General features: G+C 40.3%; 1 protein-coding gene and 1 long non-coding RNA gene across 5 annotated transcripts in view; one reads left to right on the top strand and one right to left on the bottom strand.

Annotated features, from left to right (window-relative positions):
• Positions 1 to 27,798, top strand: part of LOC121690097 — a 790,202-nt gene that overhangs the window by 73,840 nt on the left and 688,564 nt on the right. The window lies entirely within an intron of this gene.
• On the bottom strand, positions 10,468 to 12,592 carry LOC121692300. The gene is made up of 2 exons (XR_006025248.1): positions 12,199 to 12,592; positions 10,468 to 10,616 (listed from the first exon to the last, which is right to left on the bottom strand). It is a non-coding gene; the product is annotated as an uncharacterized LOC121692300 (long non-coding RNA).

Genomic DNA, 27,798 nt, shown 5'->3' with positions numbered 1-27,798 from the left:
TCCCCCACTGCTTGTGAAAGAAGGGGATGGGGGAGGGGGGCTTAACGTGAAAAAGCTTAATGTCACAAAACGGCAACGAGTCGTTTTAGGCTACAGGCCTTCATAATGGTAGGCTACAGGAAGTGGGGGGAGGGTATGGGATGACCAGAGCCGTCATCTATCGTCTTTCCAGGCACAAAGCTCGTTATATAGCCTATCGACTGCCTTAACAGATAGGCTTTGCTCTTGGGTTTGGCCTTACAGCGAACTCAATGCTCTTGTTGCTTGCAGTTTGTTAAATAAAGCGATGCAGATTACATTATTTATTTCTGATTAATTGCGTCTTTTGATGTATTTTGCAACATTTGCTTGTTAGGCTGGGCTACTGTCAATGTCCTGTACAGGTCAATGTTCAACAATTGCTGGTGTAGGCCTAGGCTATTAATCAATATTAATAATCATATTTAATTAGCATAAAGTTTCCAAGTCTGCTAACGTTACCTACCAGCTGCTGGTATGCTAATTGTAGTTCGTTGTAAAAGTTTGTTTTGTTTCTGTTCAACAGTTCCTACCCAGTGAATACAGAACTATGTTTTTATGAGTCTGTACTTAACCCTTAAAGGTGTAGGTTTTTGAACATTCTAAGTTCCGCAACAATTGAAGGTTCTAAAATTCTATGTTGAATTCAATGAACCCAGATATTCTTTAGAATGTTCATTTCTCAACATTCCCGTCACACCGGTGTGACGGTACTCCTTTAAGGGTTAATAGTAGATTTAGTAGATTAGTAGATTTAACATTAACAATAGCTAATATTAGCTGGAATGACACCTGCTAACCTGCTTGAAGCTGAACGAAATGGAAGGCAGAATATTCCTTGATATCACAAAGGGTATGTCTCTGGGTGGACTTTTAAAATCCGTCTGGATAAAAATAAATAAATAAATAAATAAAAGCAGATATATACCTTCCGAAATCACCTGATTTCCATTGCATTTTGACAGCTGCTGGACTTGACGGTTGAAAGAATATGCCTGCCTGCCTGACGATTTTTTTTTCTCAACCTTCAAATAACTATGCAGCTGTGTTGAAGTCACCCTGGTGCTGGGTAGTGTACTCCACGTCAGGTGGGGGATAGGAGGGAGCACAGCCCTAAACTATCAACCCAGCAGTGATAAACTATCAACCCAGCAAGCTGGGTTACAGAAATGACCCAATATGAGTAAAAACCACCAAACTAAATGACCCAACAGCCTCAACCCAGCGTTTGGGTTGAAAAAACAACCCAGCATTTTTTAGAGTGTGGGCATGAATCATTGTGCTGAACGGTATTTGTCAATGAGCAGAAACACACACGACATTCAAACTATTGATAAGATGTACTGGTCTGTATCTATAGGCTAACATTGGACAAATAAATGACACTGACTCGCCATAACCTGACTCAGGAAAAAAAACATTTTCTTGCTTTGCCGCAAACTCAGCAATGAAATCATAGGCCAGTTTGCAGGTAGCCTAACGTCTTTTTCATAGAAGGGAGAGCCCAGTCTCTCCTGTGACATGGAGGTGCGCAAATAGTTTTTAATAGCCTGTTCAACTTCGAAAAGCTTCGTTCACCCGATGCCAGTCACTGATCGCAATTTCAAAGTTCGGAAAGCTTCATCTTTTTAAGTTTTAAGTGCAGTGGCCCCTATCTGCCCCCTTTGGAATTATATCTCGAGCCTATTATAAGGTCCAGTGCGTTATGTCCTGGGATTCGGATGTGCTCAAAAAGAAAAGAAAAAACACTTTTTTATAGATGGTTATGAGGAGCAATGTGAGAGAGAAATTTGATGATCATTGATCGTTGTTTTGGGACGTTAAGCCTTTTCCATAGGCGTCAGTGAAGGAGATTGAAGAATGACCATTTTTTTATACGAAAATATTTCTTAACTACAAAAACTCAGTGTCTAAAAACTCAGTGTCATTCAGACTCAACCCTCTTGTTGTTTTATTATCTTTTTCGTTGTCGTTTGAACATTGGCAAGCAGGCATGTTGCGGTTGCAATTTAAGTGAAATTTCTACAGTAGGCCTACAACATGCTGTTAGGCTGGGCTACTGTCAATGTACTTGTACAGGTAAATGTTCAACAATTGCTGGTGTACAGGTTATATAATCAATTAGCTAAATCATTTGTCCAGCTGTTTAAAAAAATTTCCGTGCTACATTCAAACGCAAAAGGTGCTTTGATATATTTTTCGTTTGAACGTCGGCAAGCAGGCATGCTTTGGTTGCAATGAATGAGGATAATTGCTTTTTTTTGCATTATTTTGAATATGACTCGCTCCAGTCTCAACAGCACGTACTTTTTCCACACGCTAAGTTCTAACACACATAGGCCTATCCCCTCTCGCTTTCTCTCTCTCCATCCCTGCACACGGTGCTTTCTTAAAGGAGCTGGACCATTTTACAACAATTGCATCTACATTTTCATATTAGAATGTTTTGTCAAGTGTAAGCTTAAACTACCGTGATCAATTTAAGTTCCCGTGCCCCCGCTGCGTCATGGAAGCAGTAAGTCAGTCGCATCAAAAATAGTAGTGGCACCCAAGTGACACCTTGTGGTTGTTTGTGTCAACTGCAGTTTGTGCCATTTCTGCTGAGAAAATGGGGTGCGTGATTCATGAAGGAACCCGTCCAAACTTAACGGGGACCCTCTGTACAATACTCAGTTATTGATAAAAGTTCCATGTCTACGGTTGTGCCACCCATGAAATGTAATGTATGAATCTCATCACTTTAAAATGATCAATAATTTTAAATTTGGTATTTGATAGACCTCAAACCCAAAATCATGCCACAAACTTTATTTTTAATTCAATATAAAAAAGTTAATATTTCTACTGTTTGTAATCAGTACTGTTTGTTCGGACGGTTACACCACCTGGTATTTTGGGGGACACAAGTAAATCATTGTAATGTATGAAAAATAATGAAAAAATATATGTTTTGTAGATTAAATTGAGGCATTACACATGTGGATTGAAATAGCTTCAAAGAAATTCTAATACTTGGACAAAACAATATACATGTCACATCATTGACCCAATTACAATATAATAATTATAATTTGATGTTAATCTGTTGAATAAAATCTGTTTTTGGATAAAAGCGCCTGCCAAGTATCATAAACATAAACATGTTTCAAGAACAATATGTTTAACTTCATACATTTTAACATTTAGGCTGAACCTGCTCCCCTGAAGAGGTGTATTACTGAGACAAATTAGCTTTCCATGGGCTATGACAGTCCGTTTTGTAATGCTTCGCATTGCGCTAACTGGATTAGTATCAGTTCAATACAATACATGATTTCTAATTATTTGAAATTTTACATAACAGTAGGCAACTCTATGTATTGTTGTGCTAACGTTAACATTAGCTTGTCTAGAGCTTGCTATGCTTAGCACAGTGATAAGCATTATCAATAATAAATGGGGCGGTTACTCTGGACTAATAAGATCAAGACGGGCAGAGTATATACGTGTTTCCTCTTAAAGTGTAATTCTGTTGAAAATTGAACCCAGGGTCATTTTTTTTTGCATGAAAAAGGTCAAGGACATTTTTCATGAAACACATAAAACGAAGCATCAAAAATCACCGTTCCCAGAGTTTATTAAAAAAGTGTGTTTTCCACGACAAGTCTGTGACTAAGGTGAGTAAAACTTCCTAGTCTTAAGACGTAAGATCTACAAAATCTCTAGGCGTAAGATGAGCCTTAGACTCCCAATATTTCAGTAAGACTACTTTTGGGCTTTTATCTTTAGTGTTGTGACTTTTACCATTGTGTACATGGTGGCAGAGGAGGACAGCTTGAAAGATTTGACTGCACAGAAATATCTATGTTAAGTATGCATAATATGTAGATCTGGCAGCCTATGACAGGCTTGTCTAGCTATTAAAAGGAACACTGCCAGTGTTTTGAATGTGAACATTCTTTGACAATCCTACATAATTACTTAAATGAAATTGACACAATTCCATTTACTTACTTGGGAAGGACAGAAAAAGGTTTTCCAGTATGATAGATTATGCTAAACAGTAGCCTGTAGGAAAGGGGAGAAGAAACAAAAGATGAAGGTTCGGCAGCACATTCATGTTCTTTCAACAAATACTGCACGATATATAATCAACTAAAAACATAATTTAGTTTTCATTATTTATAAGTACACTTTCATGAACAATTGTATGTGCTGGACAATAGTAGGGAAAGTATTTAAGATTTTTGGTTTGAATAATAAATCATAATATATAGGCTACACAGGCCTATAAAATGGTGGGATAACTAACCTAGCAAATAGGTTTAATATTCATTATGATGGGTAGTTCATAAATTGAACTGGACCATTGCATGAAGAATGTAGCCTACTTACAGCTTTGTTCAAGAACACCATTGTAGACAGAAAACGTTTTTTATGTGCAGTTGATAGCTACATAATTTGTGTGATAGGTAGGCTAGATGGATGCAGAGTTGCAATGTAGGCTGATATAGGCTACTGTATGACTGAATTGGAGTTTCTTTTGATATTTGATTAGTCTTGAATGCGAGAGAAATGTGCATAGGTGTAGAAATGTTTCTATGTAGCTACATGACTAATGCATCTTGCCTGTCTGCCTTGCAAGTTACTGCTAAGACCCGCCTAACTCCCTATTAAAAGGGGGCAAGAGCAATCATTACCTCCACTTCTCTGGAGTGCGTTTCCCAAAAGCATCGTTGCTAACTACGGTAGCAACTAACATGGTTGCAACTATGTAAGTACGACACAACTGTTCCCCAAAACGATAGTGTGAACTATGGTGGTGGAACTTACATAGTACGATGCATCGTGACACTGCGTCAGTGTTTCCCAAAACCATAGTAGCAACTAACGTTCGCAACCACTATCGTAAAGTTGTGTAGTTACAGCTACACCTCTCGACCTGTAGTATGTAGTAAGAACCATAGTAGACGACGTAACCCTGATGACGGAACACGCAGAGGACAGATGGATGAGAGGTAGCCATTAAACGATCCCATAACATTGCTGTGGGATACCATACCATAGCATTGCTGGAAGCTACAATTGCACATTACTGGACAATGTTATGTGGTACAGTGGAAAGTGAAGTGTTGTGGAGTTAGCCCACAACAGAGCGGCCTGTGGTGAAGTGCTATGGTGACCGCAATCATCTGTGTTGTTATTATTCGTGAATTTACATGTAGCCTAATGCTAATGTGTCAGCACAGATTCTTTCGAACACCCGTTAAGTTAAGTAATCTGGTGATAAAGCTTTTGAATGCCAACGGTATTGTTATGTGAGGCTAGCATTGTAATTGTTATAAAAGGATAACGTTACATTGTAGTCGTATGTTAGTGTGTTTGGATGAAGCATCTGCTAATCATACACATAGCTAACGGTATATGGAGTCTATAGCCCATTATGATGTGGTGAAGTAACTGTGCTGTTGCAGAGACTGTAACGTGTGTGCTTTACATGAGAGAGGTCAGGGGTTCAAGACTGAGTCGATGGATGTGAGGTGAGTATGCCTGTGGAGTGGGGTTTGTGTTGTATCTTGTCTGATCACAAGCTATGTTTAGCGGGTGTATAAGTTAGGCTACTCTTAGTTATTATATGATCTTGATATTTGAACACATGAATTACGCTGAATTATGTTGGTACAATGGCAGAATGCTGCTGTGAAGTTGAGTAGCCTCTCGCTTGGAGAACTTTAAGACCTCTGGGACTTAAGTGGGCATGCAGAGTGCTGTGGTCAGTGTCAAAATGTGACATGATTTTCACTGATTTAACTTGTCCTTCATGGCCCAGGTATGGGTAGGCCTGTCATGGGAGGCGGAAAAATGGTAAGTTGCCTTTGCTTTGTGACCTTTCAATCTGTGTATGTATTTTGATGTCATGGCTCATAGGGAACATGTGTGTGTGTGTGTGTGTGTGTGTGTGTGTGTGGGAGGGATCATGGGGAGAAAGTGATGGTGGGAAAGTTAAGTACATTTACCCCCTCACCCCCACCAAACTAAAAGAAATGTAAAAAACATAAACAAAAGGGGGAAAACAGGTAATGTGGCAGGGAATTGATTGTGGGGTTTGGGTGTTTAGGGGCCAAACATATGTGCAACTAATTCCCAGTGTGCTTCCAGGCCAGCAGGAAGGTGTGCAGCAGCCACTGGAATGACCTCTTTCACCTCCTCCACTAACAGCTCCTCATCAGCCGGCAGTGGGATGTGATCCTGAAGGGCCATGTTGCAGAAGCGCCGCCACCAAAACTACACTGCACACCTTTGCAGGATGGAGCTTCAGGCCACCAGCGGATTTGCTCACACACCTTTCCACATGCCCAGGGCCCTCTCCACAACAACGCGGGTCCGGCTATGGGCGTTGTTGTACCGCGCCTCTGCCTCGCTGTTGGGCTCCTAGATGGAGCAGTTGACATGCTTGTATTATCATAGGGGGTTGATGGAATAAAGTAGGTCTTGAAATGTCAGTGCACTCAGGGAATATAGACATGCATTTGAACAGTATAGACTTTGCTACTATCTCAGCAGCAGAAGGCAACAACATGAGCAGCACCTACAGTAACACTGTGTGTGTGTGAGTGTGAGTGTGTGTGTGTGTGTGTGTGTGTGTGTGTGTGTATGTTGGTACAGCTGGCGCAGATCCTTCAACCATTTGAGCATTGAAACATTTGTGCTATGTGAACTGTCATTTTGTGGTTGTGATTCAACACACAACTTCATAACTCTAATGGATGAAAAGTAATGGTAAAAAAAACTATCTGTGCATTTAAAATATCATGAAATACTTGTGTGTGGTAACAGTATTCAATTTTCAGTGTCACAGTGAAAACACATAACAAGGGCAACATTGGAAAAATGCTGCATAAAGGCATGAAAAACTTCCAGTGAAATGAAGGGCAATCATAAAGTAAAGTATTCATTTATATAGCGCTTTTAGAACAGAGTGAAACTCAAAGCACTTACATAACAACATGTTCAACATTGTTCATATTACATATCCATATTTATTCTGCTCTTACTGTAAGGTAACTGCTAAGATACTGCAGATATTTATATTTCATTTATATTACTCTAAACCACCTTCTGCAAACCAACTGTATACTACTGTCTACACTGCACTATACTTATTGTCCTGTCTATGCACCACCTGTCTATACTATGGGTGTGTTCCAAACGGGAGACAGCTGCCTACTGCCTCCCTCCCTACATAGAGAGCTGTCTCACTAGACATGACTTTGGATTAAATGCATCTTTTAAAAATGAGCGTAGCACTCTAGAATCTTTGGTTAACACTACGGTATGACGTTAGCAAAGGCCTGACGTTAAACTAAATTAGCTTACGTAAGCTAGCAGGCTAACGGTATAAATTAGTTTTACGGCCGGCAGATATATCAGACCAGACGCTATTAATGGTTACAACAATGGCATAATCAGATAGTAAATTGTTTATTTCTAATCTGTAATCTGCAAATCTAAGCAAAATAAGATCACACAAATGACATTTTAAACAGATTCAGCAGCCATTACCGATGTCATCCGCCATGTTTGTTTACCTTTCACAGCTGTTTCAGACGTTGCCTCAAGGGAACACCCTATATCACATTGCACTTTTCTGCCTTTTTGGCACTTCTGGTTAGATGCAAACTGTATTTGGTTGTATTTGTACTTGTGCTCTGCACAATGACAATAAAGTTGAATCTAATCTAACCATGCCAATTTTCATAGAACATAATATACATTTATCCTAAGCCTAGGCAGCGTATGGTCTCCAATCAGTAGTTAAAACTAGGACTACAGGTTCTAAACGATCATAGGAATATGTAGTGATTAAGCCCATCCAAGATTCCAACACCATGTTAATTGATCATTATCAAGGCTCGAACCTACGACTACAAGATCCGAAATGCAGAGGTCTATCCTTTCACGCCACCTTGACACGCTACAACAAATGAAAATATTGGCCAATATTTAGCCTATAGGCTATTCGGTGTGTTTCATTAAATGTGTAACTTATTTGTTCCCATTTGCTCGGTTGGCGATTTATGCTTCACTGATTAGGCTAATTAGTAGGCTACGTTCAATAGACTGTGACGTTATTATTAAAATTATCATTATTATGCCTATTATTATTATTAATAGCCTTATATATATTTTTTTTTTAAAGCATACATAGCCCAGGGCCTATAATAATTATTGATATTGTAACTGATGGGCTTAGGAAACGTCATGCAATGTCAAATTTCATTACTTTTACGTGACTTAAGATGTTCAGAACTGCACCACATTTTATGTGTATGATTGACCTGGCATTCTCTGGGGGTATGCCAAGTTTCGTAGAATTTCATCCATGGGGGGGGTCTAAAAAAATTAGGTTATGTGTACATTTAGTGACTGTACACTCATTGGCCTGTAAATGGCGGTGCACACATATACACATGCACAAACACCCACATACTATCGGTATTAGAACGGCCGATACATAATTACAAATTCAGTAGGATTAAAAGAAAGCCAAAATAAATATTCATCATCATCATCATGGCTGCATTTTCAGTATTGGCGATAAGTAGTCGTTTGTCCACTAGATGGCGCATCGTTGCAGTGAGACGTAATTTTGTTGGAAGTTAAAAGTGGGTTGGAAAAACAATGGACGCTTCCTACAAGGACTGTAATTTACCGCAGCGAACATCTAATAAGGATAGGACGATGTTCACATGAAGTGTAATTCCCATTTCTTCTTGAAGCCGAAATAAATCTGAGGATGTTTATCGGACATACTTGGTTTTTACTGCAGGTACGTTAATCTTGTAATATCAATAAGGACCTAGGTAATGTTACCGTTAGCGTTGGTTGAGTGATGATGAGGGCCCATTTGATTGATTGTATTTGTAGAAAACTATAAATGCGGTTATACCAAGCAAATTGATAGCAGCACTGTTTGTATCTTTCGACTGTCATTTATTGCACGTGCTACAAAATCATTCTGTGCAATGGAAGATTTACCAACGTTACACCGGTCTGATACAGTTTTGCCTATACATGCGTGAGACTGAGACGCCTGTTTATTTTGTTTTAAGTGCGTGTAGGGTGTGAGAGGGGAATCGATGTGCTTTGATTCCAGCTTGGTAGTTGTAGTCTGTGAAATTAAAAAGCACGTGTGTGTGAAGTATCCAAACAATGACGCCTTCATTTCATTATGGCTGCTTTAGCAACACACCTTAAGCTACTGTGTAGTGGGTCCCATTTAGAAGTGGCTACTTCATTCGCGCTTTCCTTGACTCATGGAGCTGTGTGAATGTTATTACAACTTTTCGCCACGATATGGCAGTTTAAGTCCGCTTGATACTGTAAGGCGTAAGCCATTGGTTTCCAAAGGAGATTTTATTTGTCGCCAGCATAGCCTATTGACAATTTATGTTGTAAATAGGCCTACCTTATCCTACCTGTAGCTTAGGGAAGCTAACAGCTTTCTATTAGGATCTAGTTTGTTAGTTACCGTTTTGTCATAACTCCCTGATGCATTTTTGCATTTAGAATAGCCAGAGCGTGTATATCTCAATCGGAAAATTAAACAATATCGGGTGCCTATGGACTAGGCTGGGTGAACCCAGCCTGATCTGCCCGCTATTTATTTTTTGATTTCTTAAAAGATTGAGCTTGGTCTGATGAAAGCCAGACTAGCCATGGACCTCAGTTACACAATGCAAGGGAACATGAATCAGCCTATATTTGCACGAACAATAACGGACAAAAGCTCTTCAACTTTGGCCCGTTAAAATGTGTATGAACAGTCTAGCGACGCATTTCATCAAGGCCCATTTGGACATGTCAGTTATTTGCACCACTGGTTAGATATAAAACAGCATTTCGTTTCAGACTACTGTTACTTAATTTGTGCATTAACAATGACGTTTCAGACTACTGTTACTTAATTTGTGCATTGACAATAAAGTATTACATGAACTAAAGATGACTAAAATCTTATGTAGAAGAAGAAACATTCACAAAAAATCCATCCATCCAAAAATGACCTTTCCCAGATAGCAATTACTCATTGAATCTATGTTAAATCAACATTATTTTGTCAATGTTAAAATCATTGAGTCAACGTCGCACTTAAACATTGATCCTATAACATTTTGCACCCTCTATTAATATTGAAGCAATGTTGAAATTCCAACTACAGATCAACGGAATTTCAATGGTATTTCAATTAAAATGAATATTGAAACAACGTTTAAATTACAACCAAACTAAAGATCAATGGTATTTCAATGGTATTTCAATTGATATTAAACCTCAGTAAACCACTTTTAATCTGGAAAAATATTGGGAAATTCACATCCTGCTTTATATACAGCCAGGATAAATTTGACTAGGCCTAGTATGGCTGGTTTAGGCTACACAATCGTGCATAAATAACCAGACAACTTATCAGTTTGAAAATCAAGTGCATTTATTAACTCTTCTTCATTTAGAAATTCACGTGTGTTGTGCTTCCCTGCCATCCATTCAGTATAGCATTCATAGACCACCCGTTCGCAGTTAGCCCTGCACCATCCAGTAGCAGAGTGAAGTGGCACCTAACAGAAACAGAAGAAAAAGAGATAGACAGTGTTAGATAAATATGTTCAACTGAAGGCTACTTATAATTGAAACTTTAGAATAATCATAGAATATATATTCTATATGTTTGTTGAGTTTGCTGTCAAAATGCCAGGCTGAAGATGGTGTTAGAATAATTCAGTTTCGCAAGCTGGGTGAGCTCATTGAACATGCAGTGTTTGCTAGCAGCACCAGCCATTTGGGCAGCTCTGTTCGTCCGAACACTTTTGCTGCCCAATGAACGGTTAATAGTGATGCACCGATGTGAAAATTGTAGCCGATACCGATAACCGATATTAATTTTGCTGTTATGGCCGATACCGATATTTACCGATGTCGATATATCTGTATAGAAAACACATTCTTATGATAATCAAATAAAGAGCTATTTTCCAAAATGCATTTTTTTAAATAACGTTTCAATAGCCTACCTTAGAACACCAGAGGATTACAATATAATAGAATATATCTGTATTATTTTATATCCTGATATAAAAAGAGAGAATACTGAATGTCTGATATTTATGACAGCACTTTATGCAGATTAGCCTATAGGTATGGCACACTATAGGCCTACTATTTATATTACAACTCTCCCTCTTTAATTCAGCTGTGTGGTTGAAGCCTGGAAATATTGTAAACAAAGTAGCATAGTAGCATAGTTGGCTAGCTTATCATAGTCTACTGATTGGACTGTTCAGTTTCCCCATGTGTGTTTAAGTTTAAAGGTAATACTTGTTCTCCTTGGTACAGGCACTTTTGGGAAACATTGGTATTGAGATGATCAGTCAACTTGAAACCAAGAGTTTTAAACAAATATGTGCAGCATGCTAATGTTGCTAAGCAGATTTAATAGTAATTTAGCTAGTCGTCTTCTATGAGTCCTTGCTTTCACGATTGTAATGTTTTATTTGGATTGCGTTGGCCCAGTCGCGCGTGTCCATTGAGTGAGCGAGAGAGAGCGGGGCAAAGAGAGGGGTGTTGTAAAATGGTGTTGCGGCTCCTTTAAGAGAGCTCCGTGTGTGTGTGTGTGGGGGAAGCTGGGAAGGAGGGAGATAGAGTGAGGAAGTGTATGCATGCGACTGGAGCAGAGAGTGTGGAAGTTCAAGTTGGAGTCTGTACACAGTGTGAGCGGTGTTACTGTCCGAAATAAAACTCCATAAAGTTCAGCTCGTGTATTTTGCTCATCAGAAATGGGACCGTGACCCCGACGTTATTTTATCTTATAACATCGGCCCTCGAATAACGAATCTCCCCTGCGTTTCTGACTACGGTCTGAAACAAAGCAGGAAAGGTTAACAGGGGGTTTATACTGTTTGGTAAAGTCTACAATGAAAGCAACGTAGGCTACCGCCAAGTAAAGCGGGAGATGTGTGTTGTTTATGCGGCCGCGTAAGCTGCAAAGCACTGCTAGACACTAGAAAGGGTGTGTCGGTTCTGCCTTTTCACACCGCGACACAGGTTTGTGGATATGAGTGTTGCGATTTCAGTTTTGAATCGCATATTGTTACAGCCCTATTAAATTCCTATTACGACCATATAACTACATTGCTTGCTTACCATTAAGGAGGAGTGAACTTGACAGAGAGCTGAACACCCCCGTTGGTCTGACTGAACTGTTGCTGAAAATGAACTGGACAGTTCAAACGTCGTCGCGCGGTCAACTATAAATCCACTACTTTTCAATCACCACGTTAAGATTTCCCAGTCAACCACAAATCCATGACTTTTCAATATCTTTTAGTGAACTATGTATCGATGCTCTATCGATTATGGCAACATAAACTATAAACCAATGTTGTTTCGATATCTCTCTTATCGATATTCATGCACTGTCGGGTTTTTGTCAGGATTGTAATGCTGATTCAATGTCTATTTACCATTGAGATTTCAATCTCAACCAAAATGATGATTTGGATGGAAAATCAACATCATATCAATGTCACCTTGCTATCTGGGTTGTTTTTGATAGCTGTTGAAAACGGCATGGAACTGACAGAGATGTTTTTGTTTATAAATACATAAAAAATAAATAAATAAATAAATAACATTATGCTGATACCTTTTGCTTTTCCCAAATACAATGTAGCCTACAGGTGTAAGTGACCTTTCATCAATCCAGTTGCAATGGATGAACTGTGATGAACTGCCCTACTTGTGATTGTTTAGAGCCAAGAGGGGGAGTGAGGGTGTTTTAATGTGAGGGTGTTTTAATGTACAGAAGCACACATTCAGTCCATCTAATCAATAAGTATGTGTCTGGATTCAATTTTATACACTGACCATTTTCTCACCCATTCATTTCTAATGGCCGATCATATTTGAGACCGGGTATACACATGAGTGTTAAATAAAACACTCAAATTGTCATGAAAATGATCAAAAATTCTTTTGTGTGTTCAGATGCCCTGTGTTAAGTCATGGCGCCTCATGGTAGTCAGAATAAGGGAACAATATTTTTGAGAGAAAATAATTGTCAATTGGTTACATTTGTCCGCAAACACAACAGGAGAGGTTTGATAACTGCAGTCTTAAGTGCTGCTGGGAAAATGCCTGAGATGAGAATGGTTCACAATTTGCAAAAGCTCAAATGCCAAACAGCTGCAAACACTTTTAAAGAAGTTTGTAGGCAGAGCGTCAAGACAGCAGGTACTGTAGATGAACTAAGTTGCAGCACAGTTTTTTTAAGGGATACAAGGATACAAGGAAGTTTATTGTCACATGCATACTGTATAGTTACTGGAAGTAAGAAATGCAGTGAAATTATGTCTGGTGTCAGCCTATTTGTGCATTTATGGGGGGGGGGGGGGGGGGGTAAAAAGTGCAGTAGAAGAGGGGTTTAGGCAAGGGCTGCATAAGAAAGGTGGGGGAGGATTGGGATGGCGGGCGGGGGGGGGGGGGGGGGGGGCACCAACAAGGAGCACCCAAGAGCAACAGGGGCAAGGAAAAACTCCCTTACCAAGGAAGAAACCTTGGGCAGATCCACGGCTCAAGGGGCTAACCCAACTGCCAGGGGTCTTGGTGTGTGTGTGTTGGGGGGATGACAGGGGAGATGGAATAGTGTGCTGTGTATGTGGGGAGAGGGCAGTGTGCAATATGTGTGTTGGAGAAGCTTCCTCATGAGACAATGTGCTGTTTATGGGGGGGGGGGGCCGTGTGCTGTAAGTATGTTGGGGATGTGTGTTGGAGAAGCTTCCTGATGAAATAATGTGCTGTGTATGTAGGGGGGGCAGTGTACTGCAAGTATGGTGAAGGGACTTACTATTGCAAGCAGAGTACTGTATGTATGATGTATGTGAGTGATGACAGTGAAGATGTGTGTGTGGGCGGGAGGGGAGTGGAGCAGTGACTGTGTGTGTGTGTGTGTAGTGTGTGTGTGTGTGGGTAGGTGGGGGCAGTGTGCTGTAAGTATGTAGAGGATGTGTGTTGGAGAAGATCCTGAAGACAGTAAATTCAGATAATTCAGATCATTTTGTGATGAAAAATATAACCAAAGTCATTAAACATTTTTGTTGACTTGAAATCTTGAGGTAGCTCTGTTGGGTTAACTTATCAACAATGGCAAAAAGAGCACAGGAGTTATTAATGTGTTAATAATGTTACAATTAATGAAGAATGCCTGGCCCTCAGAGTTATAAATGTGGAGTCTCTTTTTGAAGATGTCATTTAGTTAATCTGAAGCTTAGTGTTTCTCCATGGTGTTTTAGGTTTACTGAAGTCTTTCTAACCTTGGCAGGTGCCATTATACTATATAGAGTCAAGGACCCTGAGAATATTAGAGCTAAATTGAGTAAGATTGTCTTCCTGCACACATGGTGTCATAGCTATGGCTTCCATAAAAAGAGTGCTGATATTCTCATTAATTTATTTGTGGTAATTTGATGGTTTTACTGTAGAATTCACTATGATAGTTCATAGTAACACTGTCAACTTATGGATCTTTTACAGTTCAACCATGAAGTATTTATTAACAGTTCTACCATGACCGCTTTTGATGTGTTCATGATAAGTGATAATGGATGACACTGTGTTCTTTAATCAAAAGTTTGTTTTTCTGTCATGTTGTTAAACTTTAGTCGATACAAGTAGAATAACATGTGAGTAAGTAAACATAGCCTATGATGACCACATCAAACATGACATAGGCTTAAAAGTAGAGGTAGCACAGGAATGTGAAGGATATAAAAAGAGGGAATTCATGTTTTATTTTATACAGTCTGGTATTATCCCAGAAATGTGATTTACTTTTGAAGTTGAAAATGTTTAGTTGAACTGTAAACTTCATAGTAAACCTCATAATTATGAAGACCTCAGTCTGACTATAAACAAATTGCAGTCAATCATCATCTTTACTTATTAACTGTAAACTTTAAAGTCTGCATCAGACGTGCAGCCATGAAGTTCATAGTATAGAATTATGGGGTATTCTCACTGTATTCTGATGTGTTCATATGTTACTTCTGTGTGTAGCATAGAACAGGGAGAGGTCCATACCATTGTGCATAACTGTGCCTTAGGCCTGTGTACCAGCAGGAAGGTCATACAGCCCGATGTTTAGGAACATCCGAGGAACATCAGTGATGACAACATGGGCCAAGGGAGACAGCATGTCGGCCTGTTCGGGCTAGTATCTCCATCTGGCCAGAGCCGTTTTTTGTACACTGGTTGGCACCTGCCACGTTGGCATGCTTGACGTTTGTATGTTTTAGTATAACAGGCTTTGTCTTGGGTTTTGACTCTGAGACGGATCGAGGAAGCAAGGAAGTTTTACTGTTCGAGACTTAGCCTGTGTTCTGTTATTCATTATTGTACCATCTACAATAAATCATCATCTAATCGCCGATCCTGATCCCGCCATCAAGCTTTATTGACCATCTTCAATACAGACATTAGAACTAAAACACAACGCAACAACCAGAGAATCCAACATTTGGTTTCCGTGACCCGAACGCAAGAGGAGAAGAAAGATGAGAACATCCAACGGGTTCAAAGAGACGTCGGGTTTAAAGAGACTTCGGGGGCAGATTTTGAATTTTGAACATCTGTAAGAAGAGTCCATCTTGGTACCCTGATTGACGCTCTTCTGCTCTTCACACTGCTAACACATGACTGTACAACCACTCACAGCTCCAACCATCTGGTGAAGTTTGCGGATGACACAACACTGGTGGGCCTCATCACTAAGGGCGATGAGGCTCACTACAGAGAAGAAGTAGACCTGCTGGCTAAATGGTGCAAAGACAACAACCTCCTGCTAAATGTCAGCAAGACCAAGGAGATTGTTGTCAACTTTCAGAGAGGCCACAAACAACTGCCACCACTGTCCATCGACGGAGATGCTGTGGAGAGAGTGAGCAGCACAACATTTCTGGGGGTGCACATCAGCGACGACCTCTCCTGGACCACCAACACAGCATCACTGGCGAAGAAAGCCCAGCAGCGCCTCTACTTCTTGCGCAAATTGAAGAAGGCAAGTGCCACGCCTCCTGTCATGACTACATTCTACAGAGGGACCATCGAGAGCATCGTCTCCAGCAGCATCACAGTGTGGGGCGGAAGCTGCACAGATCAGAACAGGAAGACCCTCCAGCGCACTGTTAACACAGCTAAGAGGATCATTGGAGCACCACTCCCCTCCCTGCAGGACATTTACACCACCCGCCTCACCCGCAAAGCACTAATGATTGTCAAGGATACAACCCACCCTGCACACGAACTGTTCAGCCTCCTGCCCTCTGGAAAGCGGTACAGGAGCCTCCGCTCCCGCACCACCAGACTGGCAAGTAGCTTCATCCACCAAGCAATCAGGATGCTGAACACTCTACCCACTCTCCCATCACTGACAGCCCCCCCCACCACCCACCAGCCAGCCAGGAACCTAGGAAACTAGGATCCTGTCTACCCTAACCCCCCCCCAACACCGCCCTGTGGAACTGCACTGTGACTGCGCAGCCTAACGTGTTGCTGCTTCACATCAAGCCTGATATACTTGAAATTACTGCATACTGCATATCAATGTAAATATACAGGTCACACAAGCACAAGTTTAAACTTCATGTAACTGTTAAGACTATATAAATATACAACACAACTACCTCTATTTTTTTATATATATGTCCTATATTTCTATTTTGATACATACATGTTCTATATTTCAGTCTTGCACTTTAATTTAATGTTTATTGTCTATGGCTATGTCTATAGTATGTCTATGTCTGTATTTAAAGTATGTCTATGTCTGCATGGGAAAGTAAGAAACGAAATTTCAATTCTTTGTATGACCAGTGCATGTAAAGAAATTGACAATAAAAGCCAACTTGACTTGACTTGACTTGACGTGACAATCCCAGCTGGAAGACTGCCAAGAGGGGAAACACTGCTGCATTGCGCGCACCCTGCATGCAGTGAAGACATTCAGACCAGGTGAAAGCAAAAAGTCTTTACTCCTTTATGCGGGAAAAAGAACGAAAGCAAAGCTAATTTATTAGATACATTAGAAATTAAAAGCTGCACATTAATGAGAGTATTGCAGTTTGTGTCATTAAGTGTTTTGACAAGTAACATAGGGGAGCGCGGGGCACAAAGTAACACTTTTTGGTTATGGCTAAATAATTCTAAAATCATTTGAGTTTCACTAGTTATACTTTTTAACAAGCAACATACATATCTCTGTTACACATATGCACTGGAAGTTTGTTTGTAGGAGCTACTGGTCTTTTACAATTCCACCGAGAGTGGCGATAGCTGAAATGTTACAACCTGCCCCATATGCGGGGTTAGTTGTGTAGCGCCCCCTAGCGTGTCTGGCTATTAGTGTGGAGTGCGCTCCCCGAATTCCTATGTGGTGAGAGATCTCTCTCTCTAAGCTTAATTAATGCTCTAAAGTAATTCCCTAATTATTATTTGTTTGTTAGCATTTACAGCTATTTTAATACCTACCCTAATGGTAGCTGGCAACCTAATGTAAATATCAATACAGTGTCTTTAGAGCTAAGTTAAAGAAAAGCACTAAAGGTCTGCAGCTATCTCACTTTAGTTAACTAAACATTAACTTTTTAAATGGCTATCCATACAATAAATGCAATAAGCATCAACTGAAATGTCTCTTCTCAATCAGCATTTAACACTTTTACTTTAAACCAGGCTAATTTTAACTCAATAATATTATCTTACCTTAAGGATCAAAATCATAAAGATCATAAACCCAATGTAATGCAAGTCTTCAACAAAAATACGTTTAAACTATTTACTGAAAAAAAATATAGTATGCACATACAGTTAAAATATCATAAGTGCAATTCAAAAACACAGTTCCATCCAATGACTACTTATGCAAACAACACATTAAATCACATACAGTTAAAGCTAAGCCGGCAAATAGAATGAATACCCAGACAGTCATAGGAGGGAGGACACGTTGCAGGCCTGTATCGTGGCTTGGGAGCGTAGAGACCTCAAACAAAATGGTCACTTGGCGCCACTGCGCAGCAAACAAAGAAAACTCACTGCTTGCAGTAGCGCTGGTCGTTGTCGTTGTCCACGCCGCGGCAACGCGGTGCTGGCGATGCGGGTGGTTGAAGACGTCTTCCAACAGCTTAGCAGGGGATGGTTCCGGAGATAAGTGCTTCTTCAGACGAGGCACAAAAGGGCAACCGAGCAGGCTACTCGCTGGCAAAGTCTTTGTAGCTAGATCGTGCTGACTAGCCGTCCACTCTTTCTCCTCGTTGAGAACTCTAACCGAGTTCTTCAAAACCATAAACTATTACACTGCAAACTTATCCAAATGTATGTAACTCACTCTTTGTGTAGTATGCAGGTACATTTACTATCACACTTATTAACTTGGTGTTTTACCAATTTCTAAGGTGGCAGTACACAGCGCAGTTCTCACTCGTGTCTCTCTCTTTTTTCCCGGTCTCCTTCTCCTCCCGTTCATCTTCCTCCTTCCTCGTGACCTCTAACCCCGACTCCTGATTGGATCTTTCTTCCAGGTAAGTCATTTTTAATTAACTTAATTTTTAGTACATGTAAACATTTTTAACACATTCTTAACAACATGAAATGTGCATTATAAAGAAAATAACCAAAATGAAAATAGTAGTTTTAGGAAATAGCCTAAATTCCCATAGGGCTACAGTTGTAACACTCATTCAAAAGGCTGTTTTTAATTAAATGAATTCAATAAATGTATCTGAATGTGTATGATAGAATAGGATCTGACTATTTATGATACATAAGTCATGAACTAACTACAGACGTATGTCGAAAATTGACTTTATTTTCTATACGGAGAAATAACATGAGAAATATGCGCCAATGGAAGCAAAGAGTCTAACCAAGGTCAATCCTGCCAAGAAAAGCCCTCAAACCTGAAAACACATGAGGCAAAATGCAAAACATCACAAAAACTAACTAAACTAGCACTAATACGCGCACATTTTTGTATTGCAACATCATTGTACAGTATGAGTGGCTTAGTTGTAACAGCGCGTTACACCTAACCCCGCTGGGTCACGTTTGTTATAAGATAAGCTAGCTCCTGCTATGAGTTGGCTACATGTTTCAAAAACGGTGTTCATTTTTAACCTACAAGACGGTTATTAAGATGATACAAGATTGGAGTCAGTGAGCTGCACCCACAACTCAGTAATGGAAACACAAGTACCACCTAGACATTTACGTTGATGTCTTCAAAAGGCGTTTTGCTGCAGATCTACGTGGAAACACGTCCATACTGACTGAAAATTTGTGGAACACCGTCTCATAGTAATGTGATTAACTGACCAATAGCATGCCTCGATCAACCCCCTGCAACTAAGGAAAAAGTCCGTGTTACATTTAACCCCGCGTTACTTTGTGCCCCGCGCTCCCCTACCTATCAATGATTGATGAGCTCTAGATGTCATTTCATATAAGAAGTTTTCTGGAAAAAAGTAAAAGGTCAAAGTGTACACATATTTTGGGTAATTGGATAGATTCATGAACAAATAAAAAAGTAATCGATTAACTACGGACAAGCTTGGGGGATTAAATCTTTTCTTTTCCCGTATAAATGCTGTGCGTGTGCCAATGAGAAAATAGGAGGAGTTTCTACAGTCATTATTTTGTTGAGTGAACTGTGTGGTTGTTTCTCAACGGTCTTTGTTTAGTATAATGGCCTAGGACTAAACTTAGTGCTACAGTGATACGGAAAGGAGAAGAAATCACCAGAGGGGTGTTTTGGTTGTGCAGTAATTGAAAAGTGGAATAGGGTTTCCACCTATTTTTTTTGTTGACTTGATCAACTGTGAATTTAATGAGAGATTGTTAAAAGTGTGAGTGAGACATAATTTTTATCGTTGTCCAGCCGTTTTGGGAGAAAAGAAACAGTCTGAGTTAAGTGGAACTGACACTGGTGAAATTTATAACCAGTATAAATTTCCAGTAAAATAACCAGTGTTGTATAAAGTACTAGAAAGCAATACTTGAGTAAAAGTACAAGTATCGCACTAGAAAAAGACTTTGGTAGAAGTGAAAGTTACCTTTTAGAATATTACTTAAGTAAAAGTCTTAAAGTATCTGATATATACTGTACTTAAGTATCAAAATGTATTTTCTGATATTTAATGTACTTAAGTATTTGAAGTAAAAGTAAAAAGTAAAAAGCAAGCGGTTTTATTTTGAACTTTTATTGTGAACTTTATTTTGGCTTTCTTATAGTAAAGCATAAAGCATATTCAGGGTTCCCATATCTTCTTAATCTCACTCATCAAATCAAAATCACATTCTTTTCTAGAACTTTTCAGGCACAATTCTCTTAAGTTCAAAGAACAAACAGCATATTTTTAGAGCTGACATCAAAGAAAAAAACAGAAAAGAAATGTCACTTTTGTATGAACTTCAGGTAAAAATGAAAAATAAATAACTTATTTCTTTAAAAATAAAATGACCTGCTTGTAGGGAGAACATTTTGGTCATGTGGTATGAGCATTTCTAGGGCTTACTCTCCAGCTCACCATCTCACTCTCACACACACACACACACACACAGGCCACCTATGTCCAGCTACTAATATGCCAGTCATTAGTTGAAACTGAAAAGGTGTCTGTTCATCTTCAAAAGAAGCTGGTTTTCAAAGTTGCCAGAATTCAGTGCCTGGGAGTTTCAGGCCTAAGACCGGCCCACGTTTTCCATAGTGGTGGAAATTGGATAAATGAAGCAACATTTCAGCTCTTACTATCTTGTAGTTTTTATTAGTACCATAGAGAGAGTAAGATGTACTTGTCTTCAATTATCAATTAATTAGCATGTGACAGGTGGGCGGGACTTCCGGTTAATTAAGGTCAAAGGTCTTTGATTTCCGGTGAGGGCGGGACATCCGGTCTTTGAACTTGTCATCAATTGAGTTTGACAGGATATTTGAAATTGGCGGGTTGCTTTTGGTAGGAGTCATGTGTCTGGGGGAGGGGTTGTGTGTATGTGTGTGTGTGTGTGTGTGTGTGTGTGTGCCTGCGGGGAGATAGTGAATTTGACAGTTTTGTAGGTTTTAGTGTCATTTTTGTACTTTTTATGATCATTTTGTGTGTTTTTTTAGTCAATTTGTATGTTTTTTTTAGTCATTTCGTGTTTTTTGGTCAGGGGTCAGGGCTTGTGTGTGTGTGTGCGTGTGCGTACAGGGGTGTGTGTACCGTGGCGGGTGTGTTTCCAGGGAGGGGGTGTGTACAGGGGTGTGTGTGTGTGCGTGTGTGTGTGTGTGTGTGTCTCCAGGGGTGGGGGTGGTACGCGGATGTGCTGGTAATGGGTGAGCGTGTGTCCAGGGTGGGGGTGTGCCGGGACGTGCTGGTAATGGGTGAGCGTGTGTCCAGGGCGAGGTGTACACGGATGTGTTGGTCATGGGTGGGGGTGTGTCCAGGGGGTGCGGGGTGTCATGGGAGTGTCATGCGCGAGCAATTATGAGCGGTGCTGTTCGGGAGAATAAAAGCGGTGTAAAAGTATGGGTAAAGATAGCAAAGTAAAAATGGCTAGTTTATCAACTCCTGAAAATGCGGGGTCCTAGTAGCGAGCGGCTAAGTGGGGCTCCTAAGAGAAAACATTAAGAGAAATCATTAAGAAAAGACACAAGAGAAAGCTATAGGCATCAGTATAGACATCTGTTGAGTATGGATGCCTTTGAATTTGGCGGGGGTGCTTTTGGTAGGAGTCATGTGTCTGGGGGAGGGGCTGTCTGTGTGTGTGTGTGTGTGCGTGTGTGTGTGTGCGTGTGTGTGTGTGCGTGTGTGTACATGGGGTGTGGGGGTGTCTCATGTGCAGGGGATGCATGGTGAGTGTCATGAGGTGATCATGGGGGTGTCATGCCTAGACAATTATCAAAAATGATCCGAAAAATATATCTGGTCAAGTTTAAATGCAGTTTTAAATTCAAATTCATCAAGATTTTCATCAAGTCATTGAAAATAATAAAATGTATCAGACAGCAGAGCGGTGGATAGAGGGTAGGGAGATGGGTCAAAGGTCTGTGTGCGTGTGCGTGTGTGTTTGTGTATGTGTGTCTGAGAGAGGGGGTGAGAGAGAGAGGAGGGGTTTGTATGACTGTGTGTATGCTTAAAGTTTTAGTGATATGAACCTGAATAAAAGAATCAAGGATGTGATGATGCCAAGAGGCTAAAAAGGTTTCAGCCATGTGTGTGTGAACTAAAATAAAAAATAAATCCTACATTTAAGCTGAACTTTAAGGTTCAGGGTCATGCATGTCTAATGTCATGGCTCCAGGGCCCTGAGGGAGTAGGTGGTGTGTGTGTGTGTGTGTGTGTGTGTGTGTGTGTGCTTGCATGCTTGAGAGTGAGAAAGAAAAAGGTTTGAATGTTTAGTTATGTTTATGTTTTTAGGATTATTAAACTGAATGTGAATGAACTGAATGATCTGATCATGTCAAGAACCTTCTTTCATATATGTTTCTGTGAATTAGAATAAAAAATAAATCATAAATGTAATGTTCAGGGGTAAGCGTGTCTAACGTCATGGCTCCAGGGCCCTGAAGGGTAGGTTGCAAGTGTGTGTGTGTGTGTGTGTGTGTGAGAGAGAGAGGGGGAGAGAAAAGAGAGAGAGGGTCTATGTATAGGTACTTTATGCTGAAGATGGGTGTCTGTGTGTGTGTTTATGAATGAAGATTGGGGAGGGGAGACTTGCTGTACTGTACGTGGTGGAGCTATTGATCAATCTAATTATCCATCCAATGATCTGTAGACCGGTCACTGGAATTCATTTAACACTCATATTGTAACTTCATATGGACTTTGCACTCACACACCACCTACTCCCTCAGGGCCCTGGAGCCATGACATTAGACATGCATGACCCTGAACCTTAAAGTTCAGCTTAAATGTAGGATTTATTTTTTATTTTAGTTCACACACACATGGCTGAAACCTTTTTAGCCTCTTGGCATCATCACATCCTTGATTCTTTTATTCAGGTTCATATCACTAAAACTTTAAGCATACACACAGTCATACAAACCCCTCCTCTCTCTCTCGCCCCCTCTCTCAGACACACATACACAAACACACACGCACACGCACACAGACCTTTGACCCATCTCCCTACCCTCTATCCACCGCTCTGCTGTCTGATATATTTTATTATTTTCAATGACTTGATGAAAATCTTGATGAATTTGAATTTAAAACTGCATTTAAACTTGACCAGATATATTTTTCGGATCATTTTTGATAATTGTCTAGGCATGACACACACCATGCATCCCCTGCACATGAGACACCCCCACACCCCATGTACACACACGCACAAACACACACGCGCACACACACACACACACACACACACACACACACACACACACACACACACACACACACACACACACACAGCCCCTCCCCCAGACACATGACTCCTACCAAAAGCACCCCCGCCAAATTCAAAGGCATCCATACTCAACAGATGTCTATACTGATGCCTATAGCTTTCTCTTGTGTCTTTTCTTAATGATTTCTCTTAATGTTTTCTCTTAGGAGCCCCACTTAGCCGATCGCTACTAGACCCAGCATTTTCAGGAGTTGCTAAACTAGCCATTTTTACTTTGCTATCTTTACCCATACTTTTACACCGCTTTTATTCTCCCGAACAGCACCGCTCATAATTGCTCGCGCATGACACTCCCATGACACCCCGCACCCCCTGGACACACCCCCACCCATGACCAACACATCTGTGTACACCTCGCCCTGGACACACGCTCACCCATTACCAGCACATCCCGGCACACCCCCACCCCTGGAGACACACACACACACACACACACACACACGCGCACACACACACCCCTGTACACACCCCCTCCCTGGAAACACACCCGCCACGGTACACACACCCCTGTACGCACACGCACACACACACACACACACACACACAAGCCCTGACCCCTGACCAAAAAACACGAAATGACTAAAAAAACATACAAATTGACTAAAAAAAACACACAAAATGATCATAAAAAGTACAAAAATGACACTAAAACCTACAAAACTGTCAAATTCACTATCTCCCCGCAGGCACACACACACACACACACACACACACACATACACACAACCCCTCCCCCAGACACATGACTCCTACCAAAAGCTCAAACCTACCAAGTTCAAAGACCGGATGTCCCGCCCTCACCGGAAATCAAAGACCTTTGACCTTAATTAACCGGAAGTCCCGCCCACCTGTCACATGCTAATTAATTGATAATTGAAGACAAGTACATCTCTCTCTCTCTCTCTCTCTCTCTCTCTCCATGGTTCAACAAATGTGTAAAGGTTATATAATAATTCACTTCAACTGAGAAGTTAACAAAAAATATTCCACTATTCCACAAGTTAACAAAAACAGAAAGAAATAAAAAAAAAAAGCCTTTGAAATGTAGCCTATCCCACACTTCCACAAAGAGGCAATTCCACAAAAAGGCTATATGGACCCAACCAAATCTTTTTGGGAGGGGAGAACTCCCTCACGTAGGCTACAACCCATGCAGAGGCATTGCATTGGTGTCATGCACAGAATGCGGAACGTGTCCTACTTTAAGAAAATATAGGCTAACTGACAAATGTCAATATCTTTTTCCTCGACCGGCCCAAAAGTGAAGCGGCCCACCGGGAATTCTCCCGATTCCCCACCCCGGGCCTGATTCAGTCTTACTCTCCATGGACTGAAGACAAGTCCTGTGATGCTGAATAGCCTTTCACAGGCCGCTGAGGCAGGTAGTGGAGTGTTCAGCTTCACAGAAAGCTGCCAATGTACAGAAACATTCCTTGCAAATACGGCCACGGGTGTATGACGTTATCTTCACCACTACCCTGTTCACCGAGTTCACCACTATCGTCGGGGTGGTCGTCTATGATAACGGGAGGTCCTCCAGTAGGTGCATGTGCTTCCATGGCTGTTTCAGTTGTGCGTCCTCCTTTAGCAACAAACAAGAGCTGAAATAGAGCGTGCAGCGTGCGTAATGCAATCTAGGAGCAGTGATTCGCCAAACCTCCCTTATGCTGTCGCTCACATTTCTTCTAATTTTATGTTTTAGTAACGAGTAACAAAGATGCTTAGTGGAAATATAACGGAGTAAAAGTATACATTTTATCTAGGAAATGTAGTGGAGTAAAAGTGAAAGTTGACATAAATTTAAATAGCGAAGTAAAGTACAGATACGTGAAATTTCTACTTAAGTACAGTAACGAAGTATTTGTTACAAAGTGGCGTAAACGATGCTCAGCTTCTCACGCTATGTAGCTCACACCGTTCGCGATAAGCACCACAGATCTGCATAAACTTGGACCTCAACAAACACTCAAAACTTCGGCAAACATTCAGCTGGACGAAGATGACAAGGGGCCTGTGCAAACACACAATCCCACCTATAGGTTACCAACGGGGCTATATATCCAGGTGCACTGCAATCAATGAGATTTCCCCTACGTTACTAGCGACACACCTCCCGATGTCATTCCCGGGGATACCCCTTGACACCACACTACGTTTTTGTGCACACAATTTAATTTCTTCGAGCCCACGTTTTAATTATTCGTGGGTGCATTTTAGTAGATCGAGATCTCAAATATACTATAACGTGCTCATGTTTACATGTGTCAAGACAATATTGAGTGCACGTTTTACAAATGTGGCCACGTTTAAGTTGATCGTGCACACAATGTTCTATAACCATGTTCACAAATTGTGCTCTCGTTTTAATAAATCGTGCCCTCGTTTAAGTAAATCATGCCCTCGTTTTAGTAAATGGTGCACTCGTTTAATAAATTGTGCCCTCGTTTTACTATGCTTAAAACGAGAGCTCAATTTAGCAGTGGTGGACATTACTTGAGTACATTTACTCAATTACTGTACTTAAGTCGCTTTTTCATGTATCTGTACTTTACTTGAGTATGTCAATTTTGTTAAACTTTTTACTTTTACTCCAGTACATTTCGAGGCCAAATATCTTACTTTTTACTCCACTACATTTTGTGACAGCTGAAGTACAGCTGAAGTACCTTTTGGGAAAAAAAGACTGTACAAATACATGTGTACTTACATGTATATTTTCTATTAAGCAAGCTACAGTAGGCTTTAAATAATGGTGTTGCCTAACCTATGTTATTGTCATATCCACCGTTTACTGTACCTTGTTGACCCCTTTTCACAATATTGATGTTACCATAACTAGCCTCTTGACGCCATCGAGCAAATGATAGACAATCTGACACTGTCAAACACAAAAGGGAACATCTTGATTTGGTCTGAAAGTGTAAAGCATTCAACAAAGAAAAGATATCACATTAGTTCGTTTTTAGTTCTTTCTACATACAGTTATTAGCTGATTTTGTCCTTCAATGGAGGAGAAAGGCTCAATGCCTATGTCTGTGCCAAATCATTTCAACAATAGTAAATGCAACTAATCATAATACATTTCAGGACTTTTACTTTCGATACTTAAGTACATTTGAAGGCAAGTACTTTTGTACTTCCACTTAAGTGGAAATGTAAAAGGAGGACTTTTACTGGAGTAACATTTGACCATGTGTATCTCTACTTTCACTCAAGTAGGCCTACAGGATTTGTGTACTTCGTCCACCACTGCAATTTAGTAAAATGAGCGCACACTATAGTAAAACGAGAGCACAATATAATAAATTGTGCACACGATTTAGTAAACCGAGCGCACATTCTCTCAACATTCTCTCAAAACATTTTGCGATGACACCTCTAGGGCTCCGTACTCCCGGGCTCCGTAATACAAAGATTTAATGAGCGCAAATTATCAAATGCATGTTTGCTAGCCTATGTAATTTCAAATTCTTAGTTGCATTGCATTCCCTAAAATTTGGCTAATTGGCTGTCATGGTTTTCTTACTTGGTCAGACAGGTTAGTCAATTACATCATAGCTCGAAGACAGTTCTGCTATCTCATGCAAATGTTCCATCAGTCCTCCGGGACACAGAGACTTATGACACAAGAATTCACTGAGGACTATATAACAACGTGAGTCAAATTAACTTTCGATGGATTAGCTGTGAGATTTATTCATTCATTCACATTTGAAGGATTTTGATGGGTAAAGCTCCTAGAACTGAACAATTCAAGAGGTTGAGTGACAGTTAAGTAAGCTAAATTTCTGTGTAGCCTATAAAATATTCATATTTATACATTAGACATTTTCTCTCTCTCTCTCTGTAGGCCTATATATATATATATACCTATATGTTTATGTATATATCTCTATATATCTCTCTGTGTATATACACAAACACATTATAGCCTAAATATAATATTATGGAAATGCTATGTTGCCAAGAGCGTGGGCCTAATTGATAGGCTGACTGATGGGAACAGACTGTGATATGGAATAAGTCCAATATGTAAGGGATAATGGACGACACGGTGGTCTGTTAACAGAAAATAATGGCACGGTGCACGGCAGCGCAGTGTAAGTTTCTGTTAACAGACCACCGTGGAGTCCAATATCCCACGTATTCCACTGTTGTCACTTGCATTGTGTTATTTCCTGTTTAATGTTTAATTTAAACGTTGTAATCGCTAAAACTGACTTTTTTTTAGAACTACCTTTTCCCCCCGACACATATCAACTAATTTCTCAACTTGCAGGACAAACTGCTGTAAATGGA

Source organism: Alosa sapidissima, chromosome 2, assembly GCF_018492685.1.
Source record: "Alosa sapidissima isolate fAloSap1 chromosome 2, fAloSap1.pri, whole genome shotgun sequence".
Lineage (NCBI taxonomy): Eukaryota > Metazoa > Chordata > Actinopteri > Clupeiformes > Clupeidae > Alosa > Alosa sapidissima.
Note: the sequence above shows the minus strand (reverse complement) of the source record. Positions and strands in the feature narration are given on the sequence as shown.